Below are 14,522 nucleotides of genomic sequence, written 5' to 3'. Positions count from 1 at the left end.
TTTGAGAATAAGTCTGAGGTTAGGGAAGACTTTTCTGTAATTCCAAACTATTCGTGTTCCTCGAAAAATATTAATTTAGATGTAATTGATATTGTGATATTCCGTCAGTGTCTATGTATTTCAAAGTGTCGAGTGATTTAGCTGCAAGTGTATTTGACAATCTGTACTTCCCCCGCGGAAATGTTTGGCTGGATCTTGGAGTATATGTGTGACAGATGGAGCAATCTGTATACTGTTACACAGAAGAAATAGTGACTTGGGGGTATTAGCTGGGTTTGTAACGCAGGGTTTAAACTACCAACACCTTTCGATTCATACTGTGGGTATCTGTTATCAAGCAGACTACACCGAACTGAAGCTCGTCCATATTGTTAAATATCAACGTTGACAGTCAATAGAGTATTTGCACTCATGTTCTTTAATGGGTAAAAACGTATTATATATTTAGTGTCTGAACGTTTCATTGCTAAGGTTACCATCATTGTGTGAAGTGCTGCAATGCCAAATGTCAATATTATGTTAGCATTACCAGGGCCGTTTATTGGGCTAACATAGTCATTTCTGGTGTCCTTGGGCGCTGGCCTTCTGACCCTAAGTTGGGAGGTTCGATCCTGGCTCAGTCCGGTGGTATTGAAGGTGCTCAAATACGTCAGCCTCGTGCCAGTAGATTTACTGGCACGTAAAAGCACTACTGCAGGACTAAATTCCGGCACTTCGACGTCTCCGAAAACCGTAAAAATTGTAGTCAGTGGGACGTAAAGCCAATAACATTATTATTTCGGGTGTACTTCCCTTTCATTGGGTGCTGAATTTCAGAAACTGTCCACCACTTCAAAAGTAAGGGAACAAATTATGTTTCATAGTTCTCATGAGAACGAATAAATTGAGGAATTTCGCACCTTAATTTACTTTAAAACATTCAAAATGATGTTATAAATATCATTATAACAGTTTGTCTTTTCATCTATCCAGCGAAGTGAAATATAAGAGAAAACGTTACTTGACTAACTGAAATGTCTAAATAATCAGTTTGTTGGTCTCTTTTCTAGTAGAATGCATGTGATTCTAGTTTATTATATGTGGTACGTACTTGTTGGCGAAGCGTTTTCATACGTGAAAAATTGATTTTCCCTATGATGCTACATTTATCATGTTAAATTATCGCCGTTTATATAACATGCACGTGATATTTTCGTGTTAGCCAATACCAGCAATCCGGCTACTTCGGCCGCCATATTTTTTTACATTACGGTCTGAGGATTGGAGTCGGTCTTGGTATATGCGAGTCGTTCTTCAGACACGGCCAACTAGATCTGCTCTGCGCTCCTTATTCCGAGTTTATTTGTTTATTTATTTATCCTTTTGCCTGTTTCTGTTATAACCTCTTCTGCGGCTTAAATTTTAGTTACTTTTTCTTAAATGGATACGAAAAGCAGTCTCAAGAATTTTACTTCCGTTGAAAAGGAGGTTTTCAAGGATATTTTGTTGAAGCATTCTCAAATATAAAAATGAATTATATGTAGTCAGTGGGACGTAAAGCCAATGACATTATTATTATCTGTACATTAAACGAGTTTACTAAAAACACTTTTGGCAAATGCGTTCATCCATTCTAACGGACCGAGTTGCTTCATTTTTGTTTTATTATCTCCGGAGTTACCTTGCGGTGAATCGTGAGACATTGATAGGCATCTAAGTTCAGCCAACTCTAAGTAATCATAAAATCATTAAGGGGGGAGACCCAGCTTAACAAAGGAAAAAAGAAGGTTAATATTCATTCGATTGTTAAAAATGCTACAATTGTTGTTGACATTCTTGCACATATCCCAGTGTTGGCATACTTCCTGGCAACCGGAAGCAACTTCAGTAATGTCAGAATTTTAATCATTTTAATTTTTTTAATTAAATTTTCAAAATTTCCCGCCTTTTTAACAATATATCACTATTTCCCTTATAAATTCCAAGTTTAGAAGAATTTTCGTACTTTTCCTTTTTTAAAGTGTGTATAAAACCTCCAGCTACAACATGAACCTCAATCATTAACATAGACTGTGATTCGGATTTTTTGTTGAGTTTTTATTCCGAGCACCAGAAAATATTAATATTTTTGTAAATAAATGTTATATAAAATCTAATTTAAATCCCATTGATCTGAATGAGGTACAGATTGTAGTACAACACTATGGAGGAAACTCTGAAAACTTCATAATTATCCGTGAAACAGTAAGGGAGTTATGAAGGAAACCGTTAAAAAGGCGGGAAATTTTGAACATTTTATTTTGAAATGTTGTAATTAGAATTTTGGCATTATTGAAGTTGCTTCTGATTGCTCTGAAGCATGCCAATACTGGGTTATGTGCATCACTTGTCAACTACGTTTGTAGCATATATAACAATCGAATGAATATTGGCCTATTTTCCCTGTGTTAAGCTAGGTCTCCCCCTTAAATGATCACTCCAGTAATTGCAGGCGAAGGCAAACCCTAACCCGCAATGCATTCTGTACTTGGCAGGTTGCTAAGCGACTAACATTTTCATTATATTGTGATATATGATTTTCATCCTTGGTAATGTTATTGCATGCAGCCATGTTTGATTACCACCTGACAACCCAGAGAGTATACACGTGAACACGAAAGATTCCCTGCTAGATACTCTTTGATTCTCTAACCTTTTCCAGCTTACAAATATATGCAACAGATGGCAGAGCGTTCCTAATAACTTACATGCTGCCAAATAGCTTAATATTAAGCTAGGAGAAAAAAGTCTACGTATGAACAGACCCCATCATGACATACGCCTTAGACATTATCTGCGAACACCTATCGAAGAATAACCTAGCTGAATTAGAAAAAATGAAGGCTATGTATTTTAAAAATGTTCTCTGTCTGGCAAAAAACACTCCTTCGAGACTAACCTATGAGCTCACTTGACAGCCGTTCTATATAGAAGAACTGCGATTAAAAATTCCATCCCTTCTACGACACAGTACCAAGCTTTACATCAAGAACTGCAGGATTTTTAAAAAAAAGCGAATATATGGATAGATTTTTACCAAACAGACGGCATGATGGCGTCAGAATGAATGAATTCTGACTATGAACTGCGGCATACCATAACGCGTTTCTTATTATTAAATGTTCATAAAACCATTGAAGTGGCAGGTAAAGCAATATGCCTACGACAGGCGTATCAAGACGAATTATCTGACTTATTTATAACGAACACACAGGTCCTCTAGTTTAATTTTAATTTAATTAAAACAGAATACACATCAATGTAGATATTCAGGGGTGAGTTTAAAACCACGGTTAATTGCATTTTAGATTTTACCCCCTCACTTCCAGCCACCCCCTGTTTGAAATTTCAAATGATACCCGTATATTTAATGGTTATTTTTCAAAAAGCATTCGTTTGTTAGTACATATAACGCATTATATTTTCTTTTCTATATCGTCTTGGCAAACTGGATTATTGCTTTTGTTGATCAGAGCTGAAGAGAATAAATGCACAGACTATTAAGCATAATTTAATATAATAGCTTTCTTTCTCCCTCCTAGCGTTTTCCCCATCAAGTAGGGTCCGCTATTCGGTTATATTTTCGCCATTTGGCCCTGTCTAGGACGTCTCGATGGTTGGGGCCTATCGGACGCATATCTTCCATAATGTTGTCAATCCACCGCTTGGGCAGTCTCCCTCGTGGTTGATGTCCACCTGGGTCAAACTGGAGTGCCCTTTTAACCACTGAATTGTCATTGCTTCGCATGGCATGGCCATACCACCGGAGTCGAGCCTTTCTCACTTTCTCTACGATTGGGACCACACCATGTCTACGTCGCACATCTTCATTTGTGACGTGGTTCAAGAGAGGGATAGGAAAGGGCTAGGAGTTGGAAGGAAGCGGCCGTGTCCTTAATTAAGTTGCAGCTCCAGCATTTGCCTCGTGTGAAAATGGGAAACCACGGAAAACCATCTTGGGCTGCCGACAGTGAGATTCGAACCCACTATCTCCCGGATGCAAGCTCACAGCTGCGCGCCCCTCACCGCAAGGCCAGCTCACCTGGTGAGAGCTCTCTTCTTACATGCGATCGAGCATAAATGCAAATTGACATTCCCGGGATTCGGCCCCACAACTTTGAACACTAGACGAAAATATCACTCACTAGAACTTCTGTGTATATGAAAGAATATATTCCAAGAAACAACCTTTATAAACAAGGCCGGAACTGATAACAAGATCGTTTTTTCTAACATTGTGACAAACACAGAAATGAAATACTGCCGCACGTAAAATGGAGCGTGTAGGCTGAACTAAATTGTGCAGGTAAAATTGCGCAAACAGCCTTGAGTTAAAAGCCTGAGCGTGTAGGGACCCATTAAGAGATGAGAATGAGTTTGAATTCTCGTAATGCAATAATGGTTACTTTTCTGCTTCCCGAAGTGCTCGTTAGGATGCGGAGTTGGAAGCGTTTAAATAATAATGCGCGTTTCTCCTCTGCGTAAAACGGAGATAATATGAGAATTCGGAGAAATGAGAAAAGATCTACTCCTGGTTTACCCTTACAGGACAGAATTCAAATGTACAGTTTGCTACAGGAAATGTTTAGCCTATTTGTGATTTCCTGTTTGAAAGGTTCCGATCAAGAATGTTTTCAGACATATTAAATCGCGAAGGGATGGGTGCGGGAAGTGATACGTACTGCCCCATATTCCTGGCAACTCTAAGGGCCCTTTCACACGATCCACTGCTTGCCACTCCAATCCACTCCACTCCACCAGAGGTGTGGTAAAAGGCCGGTAGCGTTCACACGAGACACTTCGTGCGGCGCAACCTCCGTCCACTCTCGTCAACAGCAGGCTGCTGTCAACCGGCCTGAAGTGTCTTCCACACTGGGCGACCGGAAGCTCACTCATCACTGAATCAGATTAGCTCGTTCAGACAGTCAACATTATGAGCTACAAGTTCGAAGATTTCGTTTCAAAATGTCGGTTCCATTCATAGATACTGAAAAGTTAATAATAGAAATACAAAATCGGCCTTGTCAGTGAGATTAACGAACGACAGACTATTCAAATAAAATAAAAGGCTTCAAATGTGGAATGAAGTTTCCCATGAAGTGATTCCACTTTCTGCCGAACTGGACAACTCCAAAGAGAGAGAGGTTGATATCTAGAGTAATAGGCTATATGTGTTATATGTTAACAATTTTCGATATTACAATAACCTGGGTCATTGAAAAATAATTAATCAAGGCTTTTTAGCAGTCTTCTTTTCAAAAGAACTGCTTCCAATTAAATTACATAATAACATTTTCTTATTCGGACCGAACACGATAGCCGCAGTCGCTTATGTGCCGCCATTATCCAGTATTCGGGAGACAGTGGGTTCGAACCCAACTGTCGGCAGCCCTGAAGACAGTTTTCCGTGGTTTCCCATTTTCAAACCAGGCAAATGTTGGGGCTGTACCTTAATTAAAGCCACGGCCGCTTCCTTCCCACTCCTAGCCCTTTCCTGTCCCATCGTCGCCATAAGACCTATCTGTGTCGGTGCGACGTACAGCAACTTGTAAAAAAAAAAAAAAAAAAAATCTTATTCGTGAGAACTACCAGTCTTATTTACAGAAGGTAGGTGTAGGTAGCAAGGCCATACTGGTAGCTCACTAAATCAGTCGTTCAAACGGTCAACATTGTGTGCGTCACAAGTTTGAAGTTTTTGTTTCAAAATATCGGCGGAATACGTTTTCTCATGTTGGTGTCCTGACGCTGTAAACTTGCTTCAAGGATTGACAACAATTCAAACAAATTCCCACTCATACGAAAGTAATTAAGGAACATTTGTAGATCATTGGTATGTTCATCTAGAAGAACGATGAGTTCCTCGTTCTAGGCTATATGAATTCAATGGATGGACCCAATGAACCTTAGTACTGTTCTTTCACCTCAACCTTCTTTTCGGAAGAATAAAAATCCCAAGAATAATGTGCGCGTCCATAGACCAGATTCAAACCGAGACGCAAATATGAGGTGGGGACGAGAAGTTGCCGGCAAGTTGACGGAAGTGGACGGCAAGTGTCTGAGAAGTGGAGTGGAGTGGAGTGACGTGGCGTGGCGTGGAAAGCAAGTGGACAGTGTGAAAGGGCCCTAACGGTACATTATATTTCTTTTCTGAGATTTCGGACTCAACGTCCACTTGACATAATCGCTCCTACTAGATCTGTATCGTTTTTCATATCTTGTTATCTCGAATGCATGCTTTATCTTACTTCTCAGATGACGTAAGATTGATTAGTGGTGCCGGAGATTCCATGAGAATAAACCAGAACCAAGTGTCAGTCGGAAGATACAGAACAATTAAACTCACGTGGGATGGGGCTTTCCGTAAAAGTAAACCACTTCGCAGGGAGTTTCAACATTTGTGTGTTTTATCACGTTCCTTTCAGTTCGCAGACTAGTTGAAGAATTAAAGTTTGTAGGTTTTGTGGACGGCTTTGATCTTTAATGTATTTGTAAGTACTAGAACCCTTTATTTGTAAGTGAAATGGATATTATATTTAAAGTGATGTGGTAATTAACTTATTAGTATATACTTTGTTAAGCCACGCCTTCATAGACAATTTAACCGGTGTTTGATAGTGCATATAAATGCATATTCCGGGGCAAAATATAATTTTTATTTTTTTCATGCAAAGTGCATGTTTTACTTGTAACTGTCATTATTACATGATTACTTGCCCTCTTTCTAGCATAGGCTGATTATTGGTAATTATTTCTGGGTATAAAATAAACAAAAATAGCACGTGTCTGTGTGGGCCTATAGGGCCTACCTATGCTTGTTGATACATTTTTTTACATAGACCTATTGTCTTCAAAAACTCACGGTTCCTAAAATTGTTTTTGATAAGCTTATGATTACTCAGGTAATTCTAGAAAACTGGGCGAGTTGGCCGTGCGTTTAGAGGCATGTGGCTGTGAACTCGCATCCGGGAGATAGTGGGTTCGAATCCCACTGTCGGCAGCCCTGAAGATGGTTTTCCGTGGTTTCCCATTTTCACACCAGGCAAATGCTGGGGCTGTACCTTAATTAAGGGCCACGGCCGATTCCTTCCAATTCCTAGGCCTTTCCTATCCCATCGTCACCATAAGACCTATCTATGTCGGTGCGACGTAATACCACTAGCGAAAAGAAAAAAACAAACAAACTAGAAATCCTGGATACAAAGCAATTCGTCAAATTAGCAAAACGCTACCTGGTGAAGAAACTGACTTACAAGAGGAATTTACTGAAGAATTCTAGTGATTTTCTCATATACTTGTGTGACGTAATGTGAGGGAGATAGGGCGTTTCCATTGCATAAAATATTCTTCTCTGACAGACGTGGAGCTTCACACAAGAAAATCTCAGAACAGCATCCTTTATATTGTAACAGCTACAAATAAGGTAAGATTTCCCATGAAACAAATAATTTTATTGTTCTATTGTGCATACAAAGCCAGACTCTAGTAAAGAACAGAGTCATCGAGACCATTCAGATAAGAGTAATCAGTGCAGTTGAATACGGAAATCTATCTGATTGCATCAGAACATCATGTGTGTAAGTATCGGTGCAAGAAGATAACGTATTTACAATTCAACTATTGCACAAAATTATTCAATTTATTTCTGATATGACTTAACGTACTTTGTGTTTTATCCTTTTTGTTAGGCTCAATTGTTTTCTAACTACCGAATCATACAACGTTCGATACTATGCGTTGCCCCGTCTGCCATACGCCATTATTATTATAATAATAATAATAATTATTATTATTATTATTTTATAGACGCCGGGATATTGCCCTGAAAATGGATGGTCTCTTTAACGTGGCAATCATCTGCCGGTAATGCTAAGCGACTGCACTGGATTCGGTGCCCCATCGTTAAATATACGAGGCGAGTACTCAACCGACCACACCAGACAGCCAGTCTTATGGGAATTGAACGATTTACATTCCACAGGAATACATTTAATTAATTATTAATAGCTTACGTAAATTATATTTTACTGGTGCATAGTACAATAAGAAATACGAATGAGATAACCCTCCACTCGAGTTGCAAATGTAATCTACAATTAGTACAGCATTTAATTAATTACTACTAGCTTACGTAAATCATATTTTACTGGTGCATTATGGTAGTGCAATAAGAAACACAAATGAGATAACCCTCCACTCGAGTCTCAAGGTTCAAGACCTCTGTTTATGCATCAAGTATTTTGATAGGACATAATCTCTCGCCAGCCTTAACATATAATAATTTCCAAACACTGTGATGATTAATATTGTGTTTACAAAATTTTCCATCAACGATCGATGTACCACATATTGTGGCACCAGTTCTTCAACTGGTTTGCAGTAGCTCTCTTCAACATCCTGTGCTAATCTTCTCACTGCCTGGGTCTCACACCTTGTGAACGTGGAATGGCGATCATTAGGCCATAGCTGAGTCTAGCAAGGCTTACAATTTTTTTTTTTTTTTGTGCCAGTCTTCTTTCTATCCCAAATCGCTTCGTGGACTTGTTCGCTTCCAACACTGATAAGTACTAGGTTTGCAAGGCCCTGAGTTTGTTTTTTCTCCATCCTTCCCTTTCTTAACAGATTCCTTAATTCATCAGATTTGTCTGTCTCCTATAAACGGAGCTAGTTGGCAACGCAGTTCGAGTCACGTAGCTGCGACCTTGCATTCGGGAGATGGTGGGTTCAAACCCTCCTGTCGATAGCCCTGAAGATGGTTTTCCGTGGTTTCCCATGTTTACACCAGGCAAATGCTGTACCTTAATTTAGGCGAACGTTGCTTCCTTCCCAGTTCCAGTCCTTTACAATCCCATTGTTGCCATAAGACCTGCCTATGACGGTGCGACATAAAACAAAAGAAAATATCTGTCGTCTCTGATTTTAATAGTCTGCCTCTGTGGGCCAAAGGTGGAGTGCCGGCTTCCAGACACCAAGATCGCGGGTTTCGACCCAGCAGAGCTAGCTGGATTTTTGAAGAATGGAAAAAAGTCCATTCGACACACCATGTCGTGCGATCTTCAGTGAAATTTCTTGGAATTATCCCGATGAAATCAAGTAAAACTCAGTCCTAGGTCGCCCAGCAGAGTTCTGGTTTTCTACCATCTAGTTAGAGTAAATTAAAAAGAAAAAGACGAGTCGCAATTGCCGCACAGGCAGCCTAAATGGCATGAAATAAAATGTCGAAACATGTCATCTGACGACATACAACAATAATACTATAGGAATACGTTGACACGAGTTTGACGTGTACAGTATATTTATCATTAACGTCAATAGGACAGTTAATCCCGTGGCTTTCCTCCCTGAAACAATAATTATCATTATTGGTGGTGATAGTGGCGATTGTTGTTTCATTTTTTCATAAAATAATGCGAGTCCAGTTATTCTTCGCCCACCTAACTGCACACCCACTTTTATGTCATTGCGTGTGATTTTCAGTGTCCCAATGTTGAGTATTCGGAGAATTAATCTACCCACCGAGGTGAAAACAAGCTTCATCAGATATGATCAAAAGCGACGGATCTAAATCTCCGTCGTGTACAGATTGTACCAATATTTAACATAAGCACTAGAGAAACCTTACAGGGAAAAGAATTCAAAATGTTAAGCCCTCTCAGCACTGTAAGACAGTGAGCGAGAAAACACTCTCCTGCATTCAACGGCTAGACGGTTTACAAGGGTTAGCATGAAGGCTGGGTCATATATCTTCAAGTTTTTCGTCAGTTAAGATCTTATTTTCTTTAATGCCATTTCCATTTAAGACAGATCCAGTCACGGATCACTTTTCAAACAAAGCACGGACAAATGGTTCTGATGATGTAGAACTTCTCGCAAATATTTTTTATTTATTTTATTGATAAAAATAGGTTTCCAGGGAGCAAGAGCTCTGTCAAGAGAGACAATACATAGATAATCACAAAAATGGCGAATTAACGCGTAAGGTCTAAAAGTGAAAGAGTAATAATATTTGTTTTACAAATGCTTTGAGTATCGCTTTTTACCTAATAGAGAGGATTATATTAAGTGGATTGTTATCAAAGTAACAATACGGGAGGAACAACTTTTGACTTTTAAGGTGTCTTTGGAAATAAAACATAGAAGAAAAACAACAGTTACACATTTATAGTGCCTAACAGGTACCTCTTAAGCTTATTACGAAATGGCACAGTTTTAGAGATGATTGCTATATTGTCAAGAATGCTGTTATATTCAGATATTAGTAAGTGTTGCACTCCCTTAGTGCCAAACCTTGTTGTATAATTTTGATGAGCATGTCATTTATTTTTTTGCCTAGCCTTATATGAATGGATGTCAGTGACTTTAGGAAATATGGTGAACATTTTATTATGCAAGACTATGAATAAGAAGTGATGCATTTAATGAGATTAATTTCTTAAGAGGTAATATATTTGTTTCAGAGTACAATTTATTTCGAGAATATAGTTGATGGAATCCATACATAAATCTAATACCTGTTTTGTAAGACCTCCAAAGTATTTAAGTTATTTTGGGTTGCTTTGCCCCAAATGAAACACAAGTAAGAAAGTCGAGGTATCATTGTGAAATAAATTAGACGAAGAGTGTCAATTGTTAGTAGGTACTTAATCTTACCAATGATACAACCAAGACAGAGATTTTTATTTTTTACATTTAATATACGAGGTGTCCAGGAGAGAGCGCTATCAATTATTAGTCCAAGATACTTAACCCATTGCAACTTCATCGTGCCAAATAATATATTTGTAGTTGCATTTAGGTCATTTTGTGATTTATGGAACATCATACAGGCAGTTGTTGAGTAATTGGCTGTTAGAAGAATTTTTCTCATCTATGATATGACAGTCATGCTGGATATCTGTCCCTGTAAAAATTAAGAGGGGAATTCCTCAAGGCAGTATTATTGGACCTTTATGTTTTCTTAAATATATCAATGATATGTGTAAAGAGGTGGAATCAGAGATAAGGCTTTTCGCAGATGATGTTATTCTGTACAGAGTAATAAATAAGTTACAAGATTGTGAGCAACTGCAAAATGACCTCGATAATGTTGTGAGATGGACAGTATGATAAACGGGGATAAAAGTCAGGTTGTGAGTTTCACAAATAGGAAAAGTCCTCTCAGTTTTAATTACTGCGTTGATGGGGTGAAAGTTCCCTTTGGAGATCATTGTAAATACCTAGGTATTAATATAAGGAAAGATCTTCATTGGGGTAATCACATAAATATGATTGTAAATAAAGGGTACATATCTCTGCACATGGTTATGAGAGTATTTAGGGGTTGTAGTAAGGATGTAAAGGAGAGAGCATATTTGTCTCTGGTGAGACCGCAACTAGAGTATGGTTCCAGTGTATGGGACCCTTACCAGGATTACTTGATTCAGGAACTGGAGACATTCCAAAGAAAAGCAGCTCGATTTGTTCTGGGCGATTTCCGACAAAAGAGTAGCGTTACAAAAAATTGCAAAATTAGGGCTGGGAATACTTGGGAGAAAGGAGACGAGCTAGTCGACTAAGTGGTATGTTCCGAGCTGTCAGTGGAGAGATGGCGTGGGAGGACATCAGTAGACGAATAAACTTGGATGGTGTCTTTAAAAGTAGGAAAGATCACAATATGAAGATAAAGTTGGAATTCAAGAGGACAAATTGGGGCAAATATTCGTTTATAAGAAGGGGAGTTAGGGGTTGGAATAACTTACCAAGGGAGATGTTCAATAAATTTCCAATTTCTTTGCAATCATTTAAGAAAAGGCTAGGAAAACAAAAGATAGGGAATCTGCCACCTGGGCGAGTGCCCTAAATGCAGATCAGTAGTGATTGATTGATTGATCTGCAACAATTTCATCTTCAGAATTTGATGAATAGAACAGTGAAGTATCATCTGCCAGAAGTGATATTTTACCCTTAAAAGAACACATGGTTATGTCATTAATACACATGAGAAACAAAATTGGACCCAATATGGAACCTTGTGGTATACCAAAGGAGATCTTTTGTAATTCTCTTTTATTCATGCCAATATAAACATATTGTTGTCGATTTGATAAGAAATCCTTAAAGCAGAGCAGTGAAGGACCTCTCACACCTGCCTTTTCCAGTTTGTATATCATAAGTTCATGACTAACAGTACAAAAAGCCTTTTTTAAATCAATAAACAACTCATCAGTCTTGTAACCTTTATTAATATAATTTTGAAGCTCAATTATAATATTCATTAAGGCAGGATTCACCCCAGCCTTTTCTCTGAAGCCATATTGAAGTCTGGAAAAATAATTGCATTTTTCGAGGTTAGTAGTAAGCCTAACGTTGACAACAGTTTCTAAGATTTTAGATCATTTAGATGGTACTGAGATGGGTCGGTAGTTTCCTGGGTCGGATCTATCATTCCTTTTGTGTATAGGAACCAATGTAGAGGTCTTTAATGAATCAGGGACAATGCCTTTTGCCAAAGAACAGTTGATAAATTCAGATATTGGACCAGAGAGTGCTCGATTACAGATTTTCAGAAGTTTACTGGAAATACCGTCACTAACAACTGAGCGAGCATGTTTGAGAGAATTGATCATTGCAGACACTTCTTCTGGAGAACATGGTTCTAAGAAAAGGGAATTAGGATGGTTGTTGATTGTAGCAGTACGTTCAGGATGTGGTACAATATTTGAAGATAGTGTGGCAGGGACCGAGATAAAATGATTATTCAGGGCATTACAAATGTCAGTTTTATTTTCGAAACATTCGTTCCCTAGCTTGATACGAGCAATGTTGATTGTTGATTTTGAAGGTTTACCAAGAACATTTATGAATTGCCTGGTGTGTTTAGTGCTGTGTAGATTGTTTTTAAATTGATTATCATAGTACGACTTCCTGAGAGTCCTTTTCAGGGTTGTAACTCTATTGCAGTAACTTTTATATTCTTTTTTAATTATAACGTTGTGCGGGTGTTTCCCCAATTTATTGTAGAGAAGTGCTTTATGCCTGCAGAGTGTTGCAAGTTCTGGTGTGCACCATGCATTCAGAATGGTGTTTGTATTTTGATGATGAAATTTTCTAACTGTTGATGCACAGTGAAGACCTCTTTGAATGTATCTGGTTAAAGCAGCATATGAAGCATTTATGTCCCCACCATCTACCCACTGGAATTGGTGTTGCTCAAAATATGATCAAGCCCTTTCATCTATATATATAAAGTAGCTTGTCCTGACTGACTGACTGACTGATTCATCATCGCCGAGCTAAAACTACTGGACATAATGAAACGAAATTTTGGGGACACATTCATATTAAGATGTAGGTGCTCGCTAAGAGAGGATTTTTGGATATTCCGTCGCTAAGGGGGTGAAAAGGGGAGTGAAATTTTAAAATGAGTGAGTCTATATCTCAAAACTTTAAAAGTTTACAAATGTGAAAATTGGTATTTAGAATCTTCTTTAAAAATAAGGAAACACGTATTTTTTTGTTTTCAGAAAATACCTATAGGACGGGTGAAAAAGGGCGAAAAATGGTTGAATGCCTTTAATCAGGATATCGGTACTTATATCTCAGAAACTGAAGATATTACAGACCTGAAAATTGGTACTTTTGACGTCTTTTAAAAATAAAGAAACACATACTTTTTTGTTTTCGGAAAATCACAATAGGAGGGGTGAAAAGGGGTGAAAAAGGGGTTGAATGCATTTAATGAGGATACTTATATCTCAGAAACTGAAGATATTACAGACCTGAAAATTGGTGTTTGGGATCTCCTTTAAAAATAAACAAACACGTATTTTTTTCTTGTTCTGGAAACTCTAATTAATGGGGGGTGAAAAGGGAGTGAATTTTTAAAATGAGTGTATCTCACAAAACTTTTAAAGTTTATAGATGTAAAAATTGGTATTTAGAATCTTCTTTAAAAACGAAGAAACATGAATTTTTTTGTTTTCGGAAAATCCCAATAGGAGGGGTGAAAAAGGGGTTGAATGCCTTTAATGAGGATACTTAAATCTCAGAAACTGAAGATATTACAGACCTGAAAATTGGTATTTGGGATCTCCTTAAAAATAAAGAAACATTCTCTTTTCTTTTTTTTTTTTTTTGCTTTTGGAAAGTCCAAATAGTGGGTGGGGGTGAAAAGGGGGGGATTTTTAAAATGAGTGTATCTATGTCTCAAAACTTTAAAAATTTGCACATATAAAAATTGATATTTAGAATCTCCTTTAAAAACAAAGGAATAAGTATTTTTTGTTTTCTGTAAATCCGAGCAGGAGGGGTGTAAAAGGGTGAATAATGGCTTGAATGCCTTTAATGAGGATACATGTATCTCAGAAACTGAAGGTATTACGAAACTGAAAATTTGTATATGGGATCTCCTTTAAAAATAAAGAAACACGTATTTTGTTTTTGTTTTTGGAAAATCCAATAAATGGCGGTTAAACAGGAGTGACATATTGGGGTGAATTTTTTGAAAGACTATATCTATAGAATATCTG

At 37.9% G+C, this 14,522-nt stretch overlaps 1 protein-coding gene across 6 annotated transcripts in view; it reads left to right on the top strand.

Moving 5' to 3' along the window:
• LOC136858170 (organic cation transporter protein) overlaps window positions 1-14,522 on the top strand; it is a 279,009-nt gene that overhangs the window by 112,609 nt on the left and 151,878 nt on the right. For 2 of the 6 annotated variants that reach the window (XM_067137525.2, XM_067137521.2), the window contains exon 1: window positions 6,356-6,506. The exons of 3 other annotated variants lie outside the window; for them this stretch is intronic. The gene's annotated coding sequence lies outside the window, so the exon portion shown is untranslated. Of the gene's footprint in view, window positions 1-6,355; window positions 6,507-7,352; window positions 7,439-14,522 lie in introns of those variants that run through there. One more of the 6 variants, XM_067137522.2, reaches the window with a different exon arrangement.

Source organism: Anabrus simplex, chromosome 1 (assembly GCF_040414725.1).
Source record: "Anabrus simplex isolate iqAnaSimp1 chromosome 1, ASM4041472v1, whole genome shotgun sequence".
Lineage (NCBI taxonomy): Eukaryota > Metazoa > Arthropoda > Insecta > Orthoptera > Tettigoniidae > Anabrus > Anabrus simplex.
The sequence above is the reverse complement of the archived record's forward strand: the minus strand, read 5'-3'. Positions and strand labels throughout refer to the sequence as shown.